Raw genomic sequence first — 17,202 nt, 5'->3', positions numbered from 1 at the left:
CCAGGGCTGGGCCAGGCTACTCAAGCTGGAACCCAACCACTTGAACATCATCTGCTGCCTCCCAAATGCTCGCTGGCAGGAAGCTGGAAAGAAGTTGGGCTGGGGCTCAGACCCAGGTACTTCACTGTGGGCTCCCAAGTGGCATTTTAATTACAATGCCAAGTGCCCACCCCTGCAAAGAGTTTTTAGATACACATCAAATACATGATTCATTAATGAACAAATTGGTAAACTGGGCTTCAACAACACTTAAAACTTTTTTGCTTCAAAGACAAAATTAAAAATATGAATAGACGAACCACTGATTTAGGAGAAAATGTTCACAGATCAGATGTGTGTATATATACATGAGAAAGAGATTCATTATTAGAAAGGAAGAGTGACAGATAGAGGGAGAAGAGGAGAGAAAAATCTTCCATCTGCTGGTTTGCTCTCCAAATGCCCACCATAGCCAGTTCTGCACCTGGCTAAAACCAGGAATCAGGAACTCCAAATGGTCCTTCCACATGAATAGCAGTGGCTCAAGACTTGGACCGTCATTGCTGCCTTCCAGGTGCATTAGCAGGTAGCTGAATTGGAAGCAGAGTAGCTGGGACTTGAACGACACTCCATTATGGGATACAGGCATCCCAAGAAGCGATTTAACCTGCTATGTCATAATGCCCACCCCTAGATCATATACAAATAGCATCTATGCTATAGGCAACAAAATTAAAATGGATAAATAATATAGATAATTCACCAAAGAAAATACACAATTGTCTACCTAAGAGAATGCTCGATGTTGAGGCTGGCGTTGTGGAATAGTGGGTTAAGTTGTAACCTGCAATGCTGGCATCCCATGTAAATGCAGGTTTGAGTCCCAGCTGCTCCACTTCCAATCCAGCTCCTTGCTAATGTTCCTGGGAAAGCAGTGGAAGATGGCCCAAGTACTTGGGCTCCTGACATCATGTGGGTAACCGAAATGGAGTTCCAATCTCCAAGCTTCAGCCTGGTCCAGCCATTGCAGCCATTGAGGGGCCGGGGTGGGATGGGAGGCGAGGGGGTAGGTGAGACAGGAGGTCATCCAGGGAATAAAACCTCTCTCTCTCTCTCTCTCTCTCTATCCCTCCCTCCTTCCATCCCCCCCATCTGTAACTCTGCCTTTCAAGTAAGTATTTATAAAGAAAAAAAAATGTTCATTAGTGAAATGCAAAGTAAAAGCACAGTAAGATACTATTTCATACCCCTAAGATGATGTATAAAATAACAAAGGTTAGTGAGGACAGGAAGAAACTAGGACCTTCATGAATTACAATGGGGAATGGACAGCCCCTTTGGAAAATAAAAGTGAAACATAAATTTACCACATGCTCTAGCATTTTTACTTCAAGTTATCTACCCAAGTAAAATTATATTTGCATGCAAATATCAATAGCAGCATTGTTCATAGTAGCCACAAACTGGAAAGAACCCAAATGCCCACTAACTGGAGAATGGATAAACAAAATGTGTTACACTCATCCAAAGAATACTATTCAGCAATGAACAGGGATGATCTACTGAACTACTGGCAAGTATACCCATACTACAGCATAGATGAAAGCTCAAAAACATGCTATAACAAAGAAACCAGACAGAACAGACCACCTATTATATGATTCCATTTATATAAAATCTCCAGAAAAAGCTAATTATCTATAGAGATAAAAATGTTGGTGATTGCCTTGGCCTGAGAAAGGGAGCATGGACCAACTTCCATTGGCTAAGGGGAGGTTTTTTTTTTTTTTTTTTTTTTTTTTTTATCTTTTATGTAATGAATATAAATTTCCAAAGTACGACTCATGTGTTACAATGGCTTCCCCCCCCCATACCGTCCCTCCCACCCACAACCCTCCGGCTAAGGGGAGCTTTTTATGGTAATGGAAGTATTCTACCATGGATCATGGTGCCGTTGCACAATTTTCTAAATTTCTAAAACTACTCATCATGGATGGATTTTAGAGTATATAAATTATACCTTAATGAAAGATTTTTTTTTAAAATAGCTATATAAGTTTCAGTTATAAGGCCATTCATGTTCACGAAAATTTTTGTAAGCAATAATTTACTTGGGTCAGGGATATCAAGAAACTCTTCAGCAGCATCCCCCCACCCCCATCTCACCCTCCCCACCCCCCCCACCCCCGCCCTGGGAAGTAGGGGTTTGTATATTGCATACAAAGGTAGAGTGGAAAAACAAGTATCATGGTGAGTTGCAGGCCCAGGATTTCCACATCTCTGAGGGTCTTTGGCCGTCTTAACACTTGACTGTAACCTTAGCCTAGAGACTTGAGTTATCATACTCTCTCCAGCCTCTCTGACTTCTTACTGCCGATTTTCTTAGCTTTCGCTTGTGACCTGCCTCAAATTCCTCATATTCCTGTTCACCATTATTACTCTGCTCCAACTCTAGATCATCATGTTTTCTCCTGCCTGACCCAGGAAACTGATCCTGACTTTCGATTGTTCCTTTTCCTTAACTTGTTTCATTAATTTTTACATATTAAAAAAAAATCTCTTTTGCCATTTGGGTTGCCCTGGGTTGCACTCTAGCTCTGGAAAAGTCTTCCATACTGTCTCCAAAGGAAGATCCATTGTCCGAATCTTTTCGAGGATGATGATTTAGGTTTCTGACATATTAAATGTCAGCTCCAGCGATGATATTCAGTGCGTAACAGAAGATTTGAGAATAGAGGCCACATTGAGGTATTGGGGATAAAGACGTAGATTTGATATTTACCTAACTAAAAAAAACAAGAATGAGCCAAAACATGGGCCTTGTGAGAGGCTGTGGGTAAGTCCAGAGGGAATGATTAGAGCCCAGGAAAAAGCTAACTTTTTCACTAAAGAGTTACAAATTATTAACATATCCAGGGGCCAGCTTTGTGGCACAGTGGGTTAACCTGCTTACAACACTGGCATCCCATATCATAGCGCCAGTTTCAGTCCCAGTTACTCCACTTCTAGTCCAGCTCCCTGCTAATGCACCCGGGAAAGCAGCCAGTGATGATCTGAGTACTTGGACCCTGCCACACATATAGGGAGACTTAGATGGAGTTCCAGGCTCCTGGCTTCTGCCTAACTCAGCCCTGGCCATTGTGGCCATTTGAGAAGTAAACCAGAGGATAGAAGATTGTGTGTGTGTGTGTGTGTGTGTGTGTCTTCCTCTCTTTTTCTGTCACTCTGCTTTTCAAATAACTAAAATAAATTTTTGAGGAAGTATCCCAAAAAGTTTTATTTTACCTTCAATTCTCTGGGTTTATCATTATAATGAAAACCAATGGCTTGAGAGAAATCCAATAGACATGTCACAGACTAGTTTGAAAACTTACCTGAAGTTTTAAACTATAACATCCTCATGATGAAAGAAAAGTGTGTTTTATGATTTTCTAGTGAGAAACTAACTTCTGACTCTTAGATCTTAAAGGGAGATAATCCTTACACAAAACTGAAAACCTAACTTTGAAACTGCCTCGCCCACTAGGTGGCAAAAGTGAGCTACCAGAGACTAAAGAAGCGGCCTCTTCATGCCCTACATTGTCACCTCTCACCAAGTTTGCTTCCTGAAAACTGTGCTTTTGGAAAACGCAAGCACTGTCTCCAGTTGTAATGTACAATCCACATAACACCTGCTCAATACAGTGAAGAAAGGGTGAAGATATTCCTTGGATAGAGTTTTGGTAGCAGTATGAATGTTTTGGGACACTCAGCATTTTTTTTTTACATAAAATACTAACGGGAAAATTGCTGTGATCAATAACATTGTGTCCCAAGAGTACTTGGGAAACACTAACTATCGAAGGACTTTGAGCTAAGTTACCAACTCTGTTTTAAGTAAACTTCCATATCTGGTAGCCACTGGTAGGGAACTATCAGAAGTCATTTCTAAACTAGTGTCTATCGCTGCATGCTGCTTTCCGCTCTGGGCTTTCATTAATATAAAAGTGTCTGGGGATCTTATATAGGACTTGAAATATGCTTAAAAATAGCTTGAGACAAAAATAACACTTTCAAAATATGCTTGTCAAAGGTTTTCTTAATTAGAGTCCCCAATTTTTAATGTTGACATGAGTCACACTTTCCTTCCTCTTCTTTCTCTTTGTGTGTCCTTACTTCTGTCTTTTTGTCTCTGGATCTCTTTGACTATTGCTTTTATTCTGATAAACACTGAGTCCACCCAAAATTTGTATACACATACCAGGACTGTCAGAGTAATGAAGTTTGTGTGAAGGGTGGTGTTCTACAGAGTCAGAAACACAGTAAAACTGGGGGCACATTTCTCAGATGTCAGTTCAGTTTCTTCCCCTGGAGTACACACATGCTCAGATATTTGTATTGCATCACTCGCCAATGTGTTTTTATTTTCTAATAAAAAGGCAGCAAGTCATTTATTCATCTGCTCAATAAATATTTGTTCAGCATCCCTATGCGCCCCCCAAAAAAGTACTGTTGCAAGGTGTTTGGATGTTATGTTGTTATTTTAAATGAGTAATTTTCAAATTGTGATTCACTGTTTAGGTCAAGTCCATGAAAAGAAGTCCTGTTTTATTAATTCTTCCATTCTGGGCTTCTCAATTTATGTAGAAGATAGAACTCTGAAATAGGAATCATGTGTCATCCCAGGAAATGGTCCATGCTATTACTTTAAGCCTCATTGATTTGGAGGTTTTGAAATTTGACCACCTCAGTAGGGCAGTAAAAGACACAGTCAGTAAAACTTCATTGTAAAGCACTTCGGTGGACCACATATTTGTTATATTTTATGCCAAACGATAACCCCCATGTAGGCTTTGTGAGACAGTGTATCTTTTCACAGTTGCAAGGATGGCAAGGAAGCCTGTTGCTCAGTTCCTGGTGTCAGCTTTTTGATGGAGAGCTACCATCTCAGTTTATGAATGAGGCTGATCTGTAGTCTCACCTCCAGTGGAATTTATAATTGAGAGGTTAATCATCTCTATTGTTTGCTTTTGAAAGGAGGTTACAGAAAGCAGCAGTTTCTACTGATTATTTATTTTTTTTACAGCAACTGACCAAATAAGAATAATTCAGAATAAAAGATTATGATCATATGAAAGTTATTAATTCATCCTATAAATCTTCATTGAGTGCCTGCTGGGTATAGATGGATTTAAAGGTATACACAAAAAATATATGCTGTCCCTAAGAATTAATTATTGTGATAGGAAGAAAATCTATAATGGAAACAAAGTAACAACTGACCCATGAGAAACACAGAAAAATGTTTAGGGAATTTTAGGGATGGGGAAGGAATGATTTTGAGTAAGAAAATTTTATGTAGAAGGTGGCGTTTGCACGATGAACAAGGTCTCCTTCTGGGCAAGAGAGAAAAAGGCATTTAGAGAAAGTCATTTATGTGACAGCAGGGCTAGCGTGGGTCCAGGCACTGAGAGGGGAAGAGCAAGGCTCATTCATTTGGCACATCTTTTGGGTGAAGGATAGCATTGGTCTTTTGGTATTACTAGACAAAGAATCTGAGTTGTATCCAGTTGGTCAAGGAGAGCCATGAAAATTACAAGCATGCAAGGCAATTACGGGAAATGCTGGTACAGGACATATATAATAGTCATGTTCAATGAGAAATTATTTCACCAACTGAATTGGAGGAATACTTTTTTTCTGATTCTTCTACAATTCTGTGGGATAAATGTTATTAAAATGCTCTACTAGTGATATTATTTATTATGAAATGGCTCAAGTCATTCAATTTTTTTCTTAGTTAGGAACATATTTACTAAATTTTTATACTAAAGGGATATTTAGTCCTAAATACTAAAATATTGTGCAATAATGAAAAACCCTACAGCAACTTGTGAGTGTTAGTTCTGCCCCTCAATTACTAGCCCTAAAAAAAAAAATCCCAATTTTAGGAAAATATTTTTCACAAAATATATAATTTAAATTGTGGTCTTTTGAATGCCATTAGAAAGAACCCTGAGAAGCATCTCCTGTACCCACTTCTGTACACACACTCCCTCCCTTCAGTGGCCAACAGAAATGGAAACTGCTTCTTTTGTGTGTCTCTGTGGGATAATAGGGACTTTCCCAGGATTAGCTGCTCCTGGATAAGAAACAACAGATAATTGAAAACGTCTTAATTTACGTTTATATTTTGGTTGACATATGCGGTCCAAAAGATAAATTGACAAATGGTCTTAGCCAGTGAACAGTAATCTTATTAAACATGCTTTTGGAAATACTTGTTGAATTTTACTCTCATCTCCTCCCATTAAGGCTGAAATTGCGAATTCCATGGTAGGTAAGGAAGGACCAAAGCAGAGAGAGAAGATTTTTTTTCTCCTGGACAAACACGTTAAACCTTTCATAGAATATGCCCAGCAAACTCTGACCTGAGCTTTTACCTTTGGAAATTTAGAATCTGGGAAATGTTTTACTTACACATGGTGGGGAAGATTTATAGAGGAGTGAAATGTACTAGTATACTTTCATAGATAAGGCATCTGGAGTGTGTGTTTAGGGGGTTGTATAACATGATAGCCACAAATGTAATAGATATGTAAAATTTTAAGACACTGAATATAAATACTCAATTCTAAAATAGATAGTACTTTGTCGTTAGTGCCTATTTTCTTTGTATAAAGATGTATTTTCATTGAAAAGCCTCGTGTTACTCAACATAAATTTTGAAGACCTAAAGTACTTAGTTCTCTTTTTCTTACTAACTAACATTTTAATGAGGGTTCAATACTTTTATTAAGTAAATATCTGACTGGGAGGGTTTCTGCAGTTTTTTGTAAGTAGGCAAGTTTGCACAAAAGAAGTGTTTTCTTATTACCAAATTAGTTTACTTTGAAGTATCTGGCAGATTACATCAGTCTCTTATTTGAATTGGTACTACAGAAGACATCTATTGTACATTATTAGTGATGCAGTAAATTGGTTATTTATGTTTCAGAATCTAAGCAGAGTAGAATCTTTTGTGTTTGCCTTCGAAGATTGCTGTTATAATAAAACATTTTGAAGTGAGTAAAGTTGTCTTTTTGGTTTAGTTCATACACCATTGGAGAACTTAAATATTTTAGTTCTAGCCACACATCTCCTTGTCTAGTAGTACAATTTCCTTTATATTTTAAGGGGAAAGATATATTATTTGTGTAACCACTAATATTCACAGGTTGATCATATCATTAGCTTCACATTTAGGCTTCTAAGCAGTTGAATATAATATAATTGAAACATACTGTTCTGTTTTTATCATTGTTCTATGTTATAGTAATCTCCTCTTAGTGCCAGTAAGATCATATTGTTATTTTTATAATTGAAAATATAATTAACCGTTGTATCAGATCTCATTTTTGAACTTCTATTAAAAAACACATACAAAAATGATGAAAAACAAGACCAGCAATTTTTTTTTTTTACTAATCACTGCAGAAATGAACATCGTTTACTAAAGGTTTCCCACAATATACTGTGTAATCCAATACTAGGAACAATTTAACTATAGCAATAGCTAAACTTTTTTGTTTGTTTAGGGACTAAATAAATACCAGGCTGTATTAGCTTGACAGATAGACTGGCAGAATAGGTTTTGTTCTTTGTATCCTACGTAGTTACTAGACACAACATTTATATATGTTTTTTTTTGCAGACCATTATCTTTTTTTATTTTTTTTTAAGATTTTATTTATTTGAGAGGTAGAGTTACAGAGGGAGGGTGAAACAGAGAGAAAAGTCTTCCATCCACTGGTTCATTCCCCAAATGGCCACAACAGTCGCTGAGCCAGTCTGAAGCCAGAAGCTTCCTCTGGGTCTCCCACGCGGTTGCAGGGGCCCAAGCACTTGGGCCATCTTCTACTGTTTTCTCAGGCCATAGCAGAGAGCTGGATCAGAAGTGGAGCAGCCGGGACTAGAACCAGTGCCCATACAGGATGACAGCACTGCAGACGAAGGCTTAGCTCGCTATGCCACAGTGCCGGCCCCTCACATACATGTTGTTTAATAGGGAATCTCAGTAATGACCTCACCTGTGAGTCCCTGACTGGGGGGTGGGTGGGGGGGGGAGGATATAAAATAAAAGCCTGGGACCCTGACTAAGAGCAGCCCCAGAGAGCAGCCCTGTCTTGCCATGTGTCCTGGACAGGGCTGTTTCACTTCTGATCAGAGTTACCCCAACCATGTGGTCTAGAGCCCATCTGCTGGGTTACTTGACTTCTTCCAGGACTTGAGTTCCCAGCAGTTGGCATCTATCTTTATCTTCTCCAGTAGTTCCTGTCCCTCAGCCACTGATGGTTCCTTCATTCTAACATAGTCTTCCACCTCTACTATACCTTCCTTCTTGAGCTCCTATATTATTTTCTTTCCTAAGTTGTTGAATTGTTTCCACCTTCTCACCCCCTGTTCACTGGTAGACAATAGAAAGAATGCAGGATGACCTAATTCCCAGCCACCTTGGCAACTTCCCTGGCCATTGTCACCATTATCCTACTAATTGCCAAATACCAGGGCCCATGCGCAGCCCTGGTTCTAGTTTTGCCCTTCCTGTGGGACTGCTTCTCTCCTTCATGAACCTTCCTTTGCTTTGACTGACTTTTCTTTCCTCTTGGCTGTTTGTCTTCTGCTGTTGTACCCATGGTGTCTTGTGTCCTTGGTGTCTTGGTTCCTTTGGGGTCTTCTCCACTTTCATGGTTGCACATTGCCCACATTTTGATGCTTTCCTAACCTCTGTATTTAGCTGTGTCTCTTCATATCAATCGGTGTTCTCCAGAGAAACAGAAGCAGTAACACCTATATGTGTAGGGTGAGGGGATCGATAGATTTTAAATTGATGTATGATTGTGGAGGCTGCCAAGTCCAAAATCGATATTGGAAGTCAGCTGGCTTCAAACAGGATTGATACTGCAGTCTCTAGGGCTGGCCAGCAGATGGAAAGTCAGGCTGGATTTCTATACACAGTCTTCAGGTAGAGTTCCTCCTCCAGAATCCTCCGTTTTTGCTCTGAAGGCCTTCAACTGATTGGATGAGACTCTCTCACATTATGGAGGGTGATCTGCTTTATTAGTTAATTGATTGTAAATGTTAATTACATCTGGGGCCGGCGCCGTGGCTCACTTGGTTAATCCTCTGCCTGCGGTGCTGGCATCCTATATGGGCGCCGGTTCCAGTCCAGCTCTCTGCTGTGGCCCGGGAGGGCAGTGGAGGATGGCCCAAGTGCTTGGGCCCTGCACCTGCATGGGAGACCAGGAGGAAGCACCTGGCTCCTGGCTTCGGATCAGCGTAGCTCCGCCGTTGCGGCCATTTGTGGGGTGAACCAACGGAAGGAAGACCTGTCTCTCTCTCACTGTCTATAACTCTACCTGTCAGATAAATTTTTTAAAAAATGTTAATTACATCTACAAAGTGCCTTCACAGGAACATCTGGACTAGTGTTGGCCAAAACAGGTAAGTACTACAGCCTAGCCTAGACAAGTTGGCAGGTAAAATTAATCATCACACACTCTTACCAATCATCACATTCCCTCGTCAACTACAGGTTTATGCTTCATGGGATAGTTGGAAAATATATAGATTGGGATTTGACAATTGGTTCTTATCTACACAGGCTGGGTTATGTTGGGTAAGTTTGTTAACTTCCCCAAATAACAGTTCTCTTGTTTGCAAAAAGTCTTTGTTTCTGTCTTCCACATCAGCTCCATGCCTGGGCTACTTCCAGTTACACAAATACTAGATGAATGAATGAGTGCATAATAAATGCAAGGAGGAAAGGGGATTGAGGTTTTCCTAAAAAAATTTTTATTTATTTATTTGAAAGTCAGAGTTACACAGAGAGAGAAAGAGAGGCAGAGAGAGAGAGAGAGGTCTTCCCTCCACTGGTTCACTCCCCAGTTGGCTGCAACAGCTGGAGCCGTGCCATTCTGAAGCCAGGAGCCAGGAGCTTCCTCCAGGTCTCCCATGCAGGCGCAGGGGCCCAAGGACTTGGACCATCTTGTACTGCTGTCCCAGGCCACAGCAGAGAGCTGGATTGGAAGAGGAGCAGCCAGGCCTCAAACCGGTGCCCACATTGGATGTGGGCACTGCAGGTGGTGGCTTTACCTGCTACACCACAGCGCCAGCCCCCAGGATTGAGTTTTGATGTCACCTGAATGGAGAGCTAAAGTTTAGACTTCAGAATCAGATGAAAGGTTCTTCTTAACAAATTTCTCTAGCAGAAAAAAAAAAAGTAAATATGTGCACATAGTATATGTATAGCATATATGTATGGGTTTATATTTATTTATTGAATATATTTGTGTCTTTATCTGTTTATGGAATGACTGCAGACCACATTGTACACACACATAAACCCTGCTCTGAACACATGCTCTATGGCCATTCATTCAGCAGTTACTAAGTATCTCCTAAAAGCCAGGCTGTGTATGAGGCATGGGACACAGCATAAGACTTCCTCTGCCTTTGCCTTTATGACTTTCTTCATTCGTCTCTGACACATAGGAGAAAGTTGCTTGGAGGAGTCGTAGGTGACTGCAGCATAGATAGCAATAGTGTTTGCCTTTTTTTTTCTCTCCAATAATGAAGTAGTATGACAATGACAGTCTGGCTCTGCTACATTCTCCTTTAATACTATAAATCACGTAGAAAGTCACTTCAACTAATGTGATTCTATTTTATTGGCAAATACACAAACACAATATGTCTTCTGCTAGACCTTAAGGGCTCTGCATGTTATCATCTAGTAATGAGTATTGGTACATCAGTGTTTACTGTGTATAATGTTGAAACAAATTTTAGATATTTGTCAAAATGCCTTTTGTATTTTGACAAAGCACATGGGATGTTTTGTTCACTTCTTTTTTAAAAAATAAGAATTTAATTACCTAATAATTCTAATGATACAGAAACACTTGAGTGTACCCTTGCTAATCTGTTCTAAATCTGAGTGAAAAAGATGAAGTTCAAAAGATTACTATCAGTCCGGCGCCGCGGCTCACTAGGCTAATCCTCCGCCTTGCGGCACCGGCACACTGGGTTCTAGTCCCAGTCGGGGCACCGGATTCTGTCCCGGTTGCTCCTCTTCCAGTCCAGCTCTCTGCTGTGGCCAGGGAGTACAGTGGAGGATGGTCCAAGTGCTTGGGCCCTGCACCCCATGGGAGACCAGGAGAAGCACCTGGCTCCTGCCATCGGATCAGCGCAGTGCGCCGGCCGCAGCGCTCCAGCTGCGGCGGCCATTGGAGGGTGAACCAACGGCAGAGGAAGGCCTTTCTCTCTGTGTCTCTCTCTCACTGTCCACTCTGCCTGTCAAAAAAAAAAGAAAAAAAGATTACTATCAGGGAGAACATTTATATAATTTCCATAATATTTGGAATATCAAATTCATGAGCTAATTGAGATGATATGTGGTTGTCCCTTGGGATAGCTAATTGGCAGGAGGTTTGTTGCAATTGATAGTTGAAATGTTGCCCTCATGCAGATAGCTTCTACTGTAGTCTTTAAATTACTAAGGAACACTTCATAGCTAACAGATTATACATTTTTTCTCAGTTGGAGCCTGAATGTCATCTTTGTATCACCTTTTCAATGAATGTACCCTGTCCCAATAATAAGCTGCCAATAATTGATGATATCTATTATTGAATATTGATTTGCTTCTGCAGTTGTTCACTAATACAAAAAGTCTTTAATAGTCTTCATAGTTTAGTCTAAATGAAACAAACCTGAAATTAAATAAACTTTATCACTGTAGGTATAATCTTGGGTGTTTATTCATTAGAAAGCCATTCTTAAAATTCCTATTAACAGATAAAGATGTAAAGGTTCAGATTAAAGCCAAAATGTTATCATATAATATGAAATGGGAACTTGGAAATTATTCAATATACTTAAGCCAGTTTAATAGATGATGTAATCTACTTTCTGTGAGCTTGGATTTGGAAGGTAATGGCCAGCTCTTTCTTCTTAATGATCGTTCAGTGTTAGAAGAAAATCAGCTAGGATTTTAAAATGGCAGATAAGAAATTAATGATTCTTTCCTGATGAAAGTAGATAGTCCTTAGAAACATGTGATCTACAATTTTTATATCCTTACTGACTTTTATACTAATTCTCTTAACAGTATTTTAAACAAAATGGTTAAAAGTTTTATGTTTTGCTGTCTTTAATTTTTATTTTAAAATATTTCAAATAATACAAAAAGTATAAAGAATTCAGTGAGCCTACATAGATTTAATAATGTTTAACATTTTGCTATATTTACATGTAAGTGTGATATAAGCATGATAAATATGCTGTTTTTCTTGAAAGCAGATATATAAATACAATGTAGGATTGATGAAAAGGATCATAAAGCGAGGGAAGAAGGGTATCATTATGGTGAGGATATAATTCAGAGAAGGTAACATTTATAAATATCTAAACACCAACTAATATGGCATCTGCACATTTTTATCCTATGTATACACATGTGTGTATATATATCTATTTATATTAACTTCTCTATATGATAGAAAATGTGGAATTTGTTTTTCTGTGTCTGACCTATTTAACTTAGCATTATGATCTCCAGTTCCATCCATTTTGTTGCAGATGTCATGATTTCATTCTTTTTATAGCTGAGTAATATTCTGTCATGTGTATGTATGTATGTATATATATATATATATATATATATATCTGTATATATATACACCACATTTTCTTTACCCAGTCATCAGTTGATGAACAACTAGTTTGATTCCATATCTTTGCTATTGTGAATTGAGCTGCAGTAAACATGGGAATACAAATATCTCTTCCATATGTTGACTTCATTTCCTTTGGATATAGTCCCAGAAGTGAGGTAGCTGGGTCATATGGTAGATCTATTTTTAGTTTTTTGAGGAATTTCCATGCTGTTTCTACAGTGTCTGTACTTAGTTTGCATTCCTACCTGTAAGTATCAGGGTTCCCTTTGCTCCACATCCTTGCCAGCATTTGTGATATTTTAACTTTTGGATAGCAGCCATTCTAAATGGAGTGAGATAATACCTTACTGTAGTATAATAAGGTTTTTAAATCTAAAGGACTATTAGCAACTGTCTAGATCTGTGCTGTCCATTTTCTTAACCACTAGCCACATGTGGCTGGTGGGCATTTGAATTGTGAAATTGAAATGGTGCATTGGAAATCTATTTCAGAGACAGTATGAAAAACAAAGACTATAAAAGGTCTCAGTAATTGTTACTGATTAAATTTTGAAATAGTAATATTTTGGATTCACTGGGTTGAATATATCATTCAACTTCATTTTATCTACTTCGTTTTACTTCTTAAAATGTGGCATAAAATTATATATGTAGCCTGCATTATATTTCCTTGGCCTGTACTGGTCTAAATCAACACTTTTTAAAATAATATTTATCTATCTATTTATTTATTTATTTGAAAGGCAGAGAGACCGATATTTTCCATTTGCTGTTTCCCTCCCCAAATGCCTGCAATCACCATGACTGGGCCAGGCCAAAGCTAGGAACCTGGAACTCAGTCCAGGTCTCCCACAGGGGTGGCAGTGACCACTCCCTCCCAGAAATGCACGTTAGCAGGAAGCTGGAACTGGGCAGGGAGCTGGAACTTGAACCCAAATACTGAGAAGCCAGCATCCAAGCAGCATCTTAATCGCCACAGCAAATGCCTTCTCCTATATCAACACTTATTTTAAAGATGAGGAAACTGAAGCCCAAAGATGTAAAGGGACTTATCTAAACTTGTTCACCTTGTAAGTGGCAGAGCAGACACTCAAACCCAGGATTTGTGCTAGCTGATACAATTCTTTCCATTCAAGTGCTCTCCTTCCACTAGAGCAGTTAAGACACACAGAGATGAATATTTGTTCCAGAGCATATGTATCTAAGTATGGCTTCCCCCAAAGTGGCCAGTTTAGTGTTTTGGGAGGCTATCTATCTATGCTTATTTTTATTTTTTTTTAAGGTTTGTTTATTTATTTGAAAGGCAGAGTGACAGAGAGGCAGAGGCAAAGAGAACGTGAGAGGTCTTCCATCTCCTGGTTCACTCCCCAGGTGGCTGCAACAGCCAGAGCTGGGCTGATCTGAAACCAGGAGCCAGGAGCTTCCGCCAGATCTCCCACATGGGTGCAGGGGCCCAAGCACTTGGGCCATCTTCCTCTGCTTTCCCAGGCCATAGCAAGGAGCTGGATAGGAAGTGGAGCAGCCAGGACTCAAACCGGCACCCACATGGGATGCCAGCACTACAGGCGGTGGCTTTAACTGCTAAGCCACAACACTGGCCCCTCTATGCTTATTTTTTAAAAATAGTTATTTGAAAGTCGGAGTTACAGGGAGGTGAAGGGAGGGAGAGAATATTCCATCCTCTGGTTCACTCCCCAGATGACCACAATGGCCAGGATAGGGCCAGACCGAAGCCAGGAGCCAAGAGCTTCCTCTGGGTCTCCTACATGGGTGGCAGGAGCCCAAGCACTTGGGCCATTCTCTGTTGCTTTAACAGTCCATTAGTAGAGAGCTGGATCAGAAATGGAGCAACCAGGACTTGAACCAGCACCTATGTGGCATGCCGCTTTACCCACTTTGCCACAACACAAGCCCTACTCTATGCTTATTTTAGTGGTACATTCCTGATAGCAAATTTGTGACTTTTTGTGATGGACTTGATTTTTAGAAATAGGTACCAATTATTTGGGGGTGTCTGCTAAGTCATATTGTTATTTCTGAAACAAAGTGTTGGAAGTCAGCCTCCTGTGTGCATGTGTATGTATGATAGAAAGAGAACAAATAAATGCGCTGGAGATACAAAGAGAATTCCAAAGTGTAATTCTAAAACTCTGTTAATCAATTGTTACTTTCTTAGATCAAAATTCTTTTTTTTTTTTAAGATTTATTTTATTTATTGGAAAGAGTTACAGAGAAAGGGAGAGAGAGAGAGAGAGAGAGAGAGAGAGGCAGGCTTTCCATCCACTGGTTCACTCCCCAGATGGCCACAATGGCCGGAGCCATGCCAACCCGAAGCCAGGAGCCAGGAGTTTCTTCCAGGTCTCCCACGAAGGTGCAGGGGCCCAAGGACTTGGGCCATCTTCTACTGCTTTCCCAGGCCACAGCAGAGAGCTGGATCGGAAGTGGAGCAGCAGGGTCTCGAACCGGCGCCCATATGGAGTGCTGGCACCACAGGCAGAGGATTAACCTACTGCACCACAGCACTGGCCCCAATGAATATTCTTAAAATAATACTTATATATATAATCTCTTAGACATCTTAATCATAGTTATTTCATAGTCATATTTTTCATTTGATAAATCCAAGAAGTTAGTGTTAACTGTACACACACACACATACACACATAAATATATATATATATATATATATATATATATATATATACTTGGCTTTGTGAATTATTCCCTCAAGTAGTTTCTTATTTATCTTAAGAGAACCTATGTTAAAATCTGGGTAAGTTAAATAATGGGAAAAGTGTGAATTTTCATTGACATTTTATTTGAAAACTGGAAGACTCTGTAATGGTATGTTAAATAGAGAAGACATTAAATAAGGAATTAAATCATTTGGTAAAGTAACTGACATGTGTTTTTAAAAATAACTTGTTAGAAGAAAATATAAATACTTACGAAAAACTTCCTTTAACATTTCGTCCATTTCTTAAGCTCATTAAAAAATTCGCAGTTCCAGTTAAATGGCAGAATACTTTTACTTTACTTGATATATGGTGCTAGCTATTTGTGCACCTGAAAGGAAGAGTATATATATTGTAACAGCCAACAAAATGAAGATCTCCTTCTGAGGTCTGTGAAACAGTGTTTATAATATTAAGTAGCATACTCATTTTCTAAGTTATTAGATAGCAAAAGCATATTACCCTAGATAGCCTCAAATATTTTATATAGTAATATATTTGGTGCTTTGAATATTTGAAGGAACTAATCCCATTCTGACTTGAATAGATCATATTTCCTTGCATAATATTTTTGGGTTATGCCCAACTCTCCTAGAATGTGATATAAAATAGACTTATTGTTTCGATTGCAAATAAAAAGTCATGCCCAACAGGTAAATGGTCTTTTATCAATAGAATATATTAATTTTGAAATGAGGACAGAGCTTAGGTTTTTATTCTGGGTATTTGATAAAGAAGTCAGAGAATATAATAAACTACTCTAATTGCACTTGACCTGTAAGGTTTGCAGTGTTTTATGATTTCCTCATCTCCATTTTGTTGGCTCAACACAATTGGAAAGATTTGTTTTCCCCTCTATATGCATGTAAATAAGTAATCTATAAATTTTAAAGTGTCAGGTATTAACAAAACTTTTATTAAATTTACAATAATATTTTATAATAATGGTATTTCTAATAATAGTACAAGTGGCTTATTTTTTGTTGTTATAGATAACTTTTAAGGGATTTCTCAGTTTTGACTCTGTTACAGAGTTTTTAATAGAAGGTAGTATAGCTATTGCTGCACTCTCATATTGTCCAAGAACATGGAAAACTTTGATATTCAGATCAACTGATAAAACTGCGCTAACTTTATTTTATACTTTCTTGACGTTTGCCATTGATGGATACAAAAATCATTCAATTATTCTGTTTTAAAAGTTTAACTTCAAAGAGTACAAAGATACAGAATTAACTATAATAAAGGTGGAATATCCGTTTGGGAAAATGTTATTTTAAAAGACTATACCTGTTCATTGTAAATCACCAGCAATCATGCAAACACACATATACACAGGGGATATCTATGTATATCTACCTATCTATCTGAACATACCATTTTACTTAAAAACTGTTCAATCACCTCCTCAAAATATATGGTAGACATTTCATATTCCAATAAATATAAATGAATAATCATTTTCTCAGTGTTTTATTGTGAAATTTTATGACATACAGCAAAGTTGAAAGAATTTTATAGTGAAAACCCTTATGCCTGCCACTTAGATGGCACAATTAATATTTTACTGTACTTGCTCATCACGCGTCTATTTAAGTAACTCTCTGTTAATCCATCTCTTGTGAGATGCATTTCAAAGAAGGGCACAGATATTGGTATATTCCTTCCCACATGTGTCATTAACTTGAGTTCAGGATTTGTTTATGGTTTCTTCTCTTCTGAGACAGAACAAAATGTACAAATCTTAAGTGTACCAGTTGACAAATTCTTACTATATACTTAAGCAACTC

General features: G+C 38.6%; 1 protein-coding gene across 50 annotated transcripts in view; it reads left to right on the top strand.

Moving 5' to 3' along the window:
* Positions 1 to 17,202, top strand: part of STAU2 (staufen double-stranded RNA binding protein 2) — a 368,761-nt gene that overhangs the window by 273,018 nt on the left and 78,541 nt on the right. The gene's annotated exons all lie outside the window — the stretch shown is intronic.

This window comes from Oryctolagus cuniculus, chromosome 6 (genome assembly GCF_051225735.1).
Source record: "Oryctolagus cuniculus isolate XC-2025 breed Fujian yellow rabbit chromosome 6, ASM5122573v1, whole genome shotgun sequence".
NCBI classification, from domain to species: domain Eukaryota; kingdom Metazoa; phylum Chordata; class Mammalia; order Lagomorpha; family Leporidae; genus Oryctolagus; species Oryctolagus cuniculus.
This window is presented reverse-complemented; position numbering and strand designations above follow the sequence as displayed.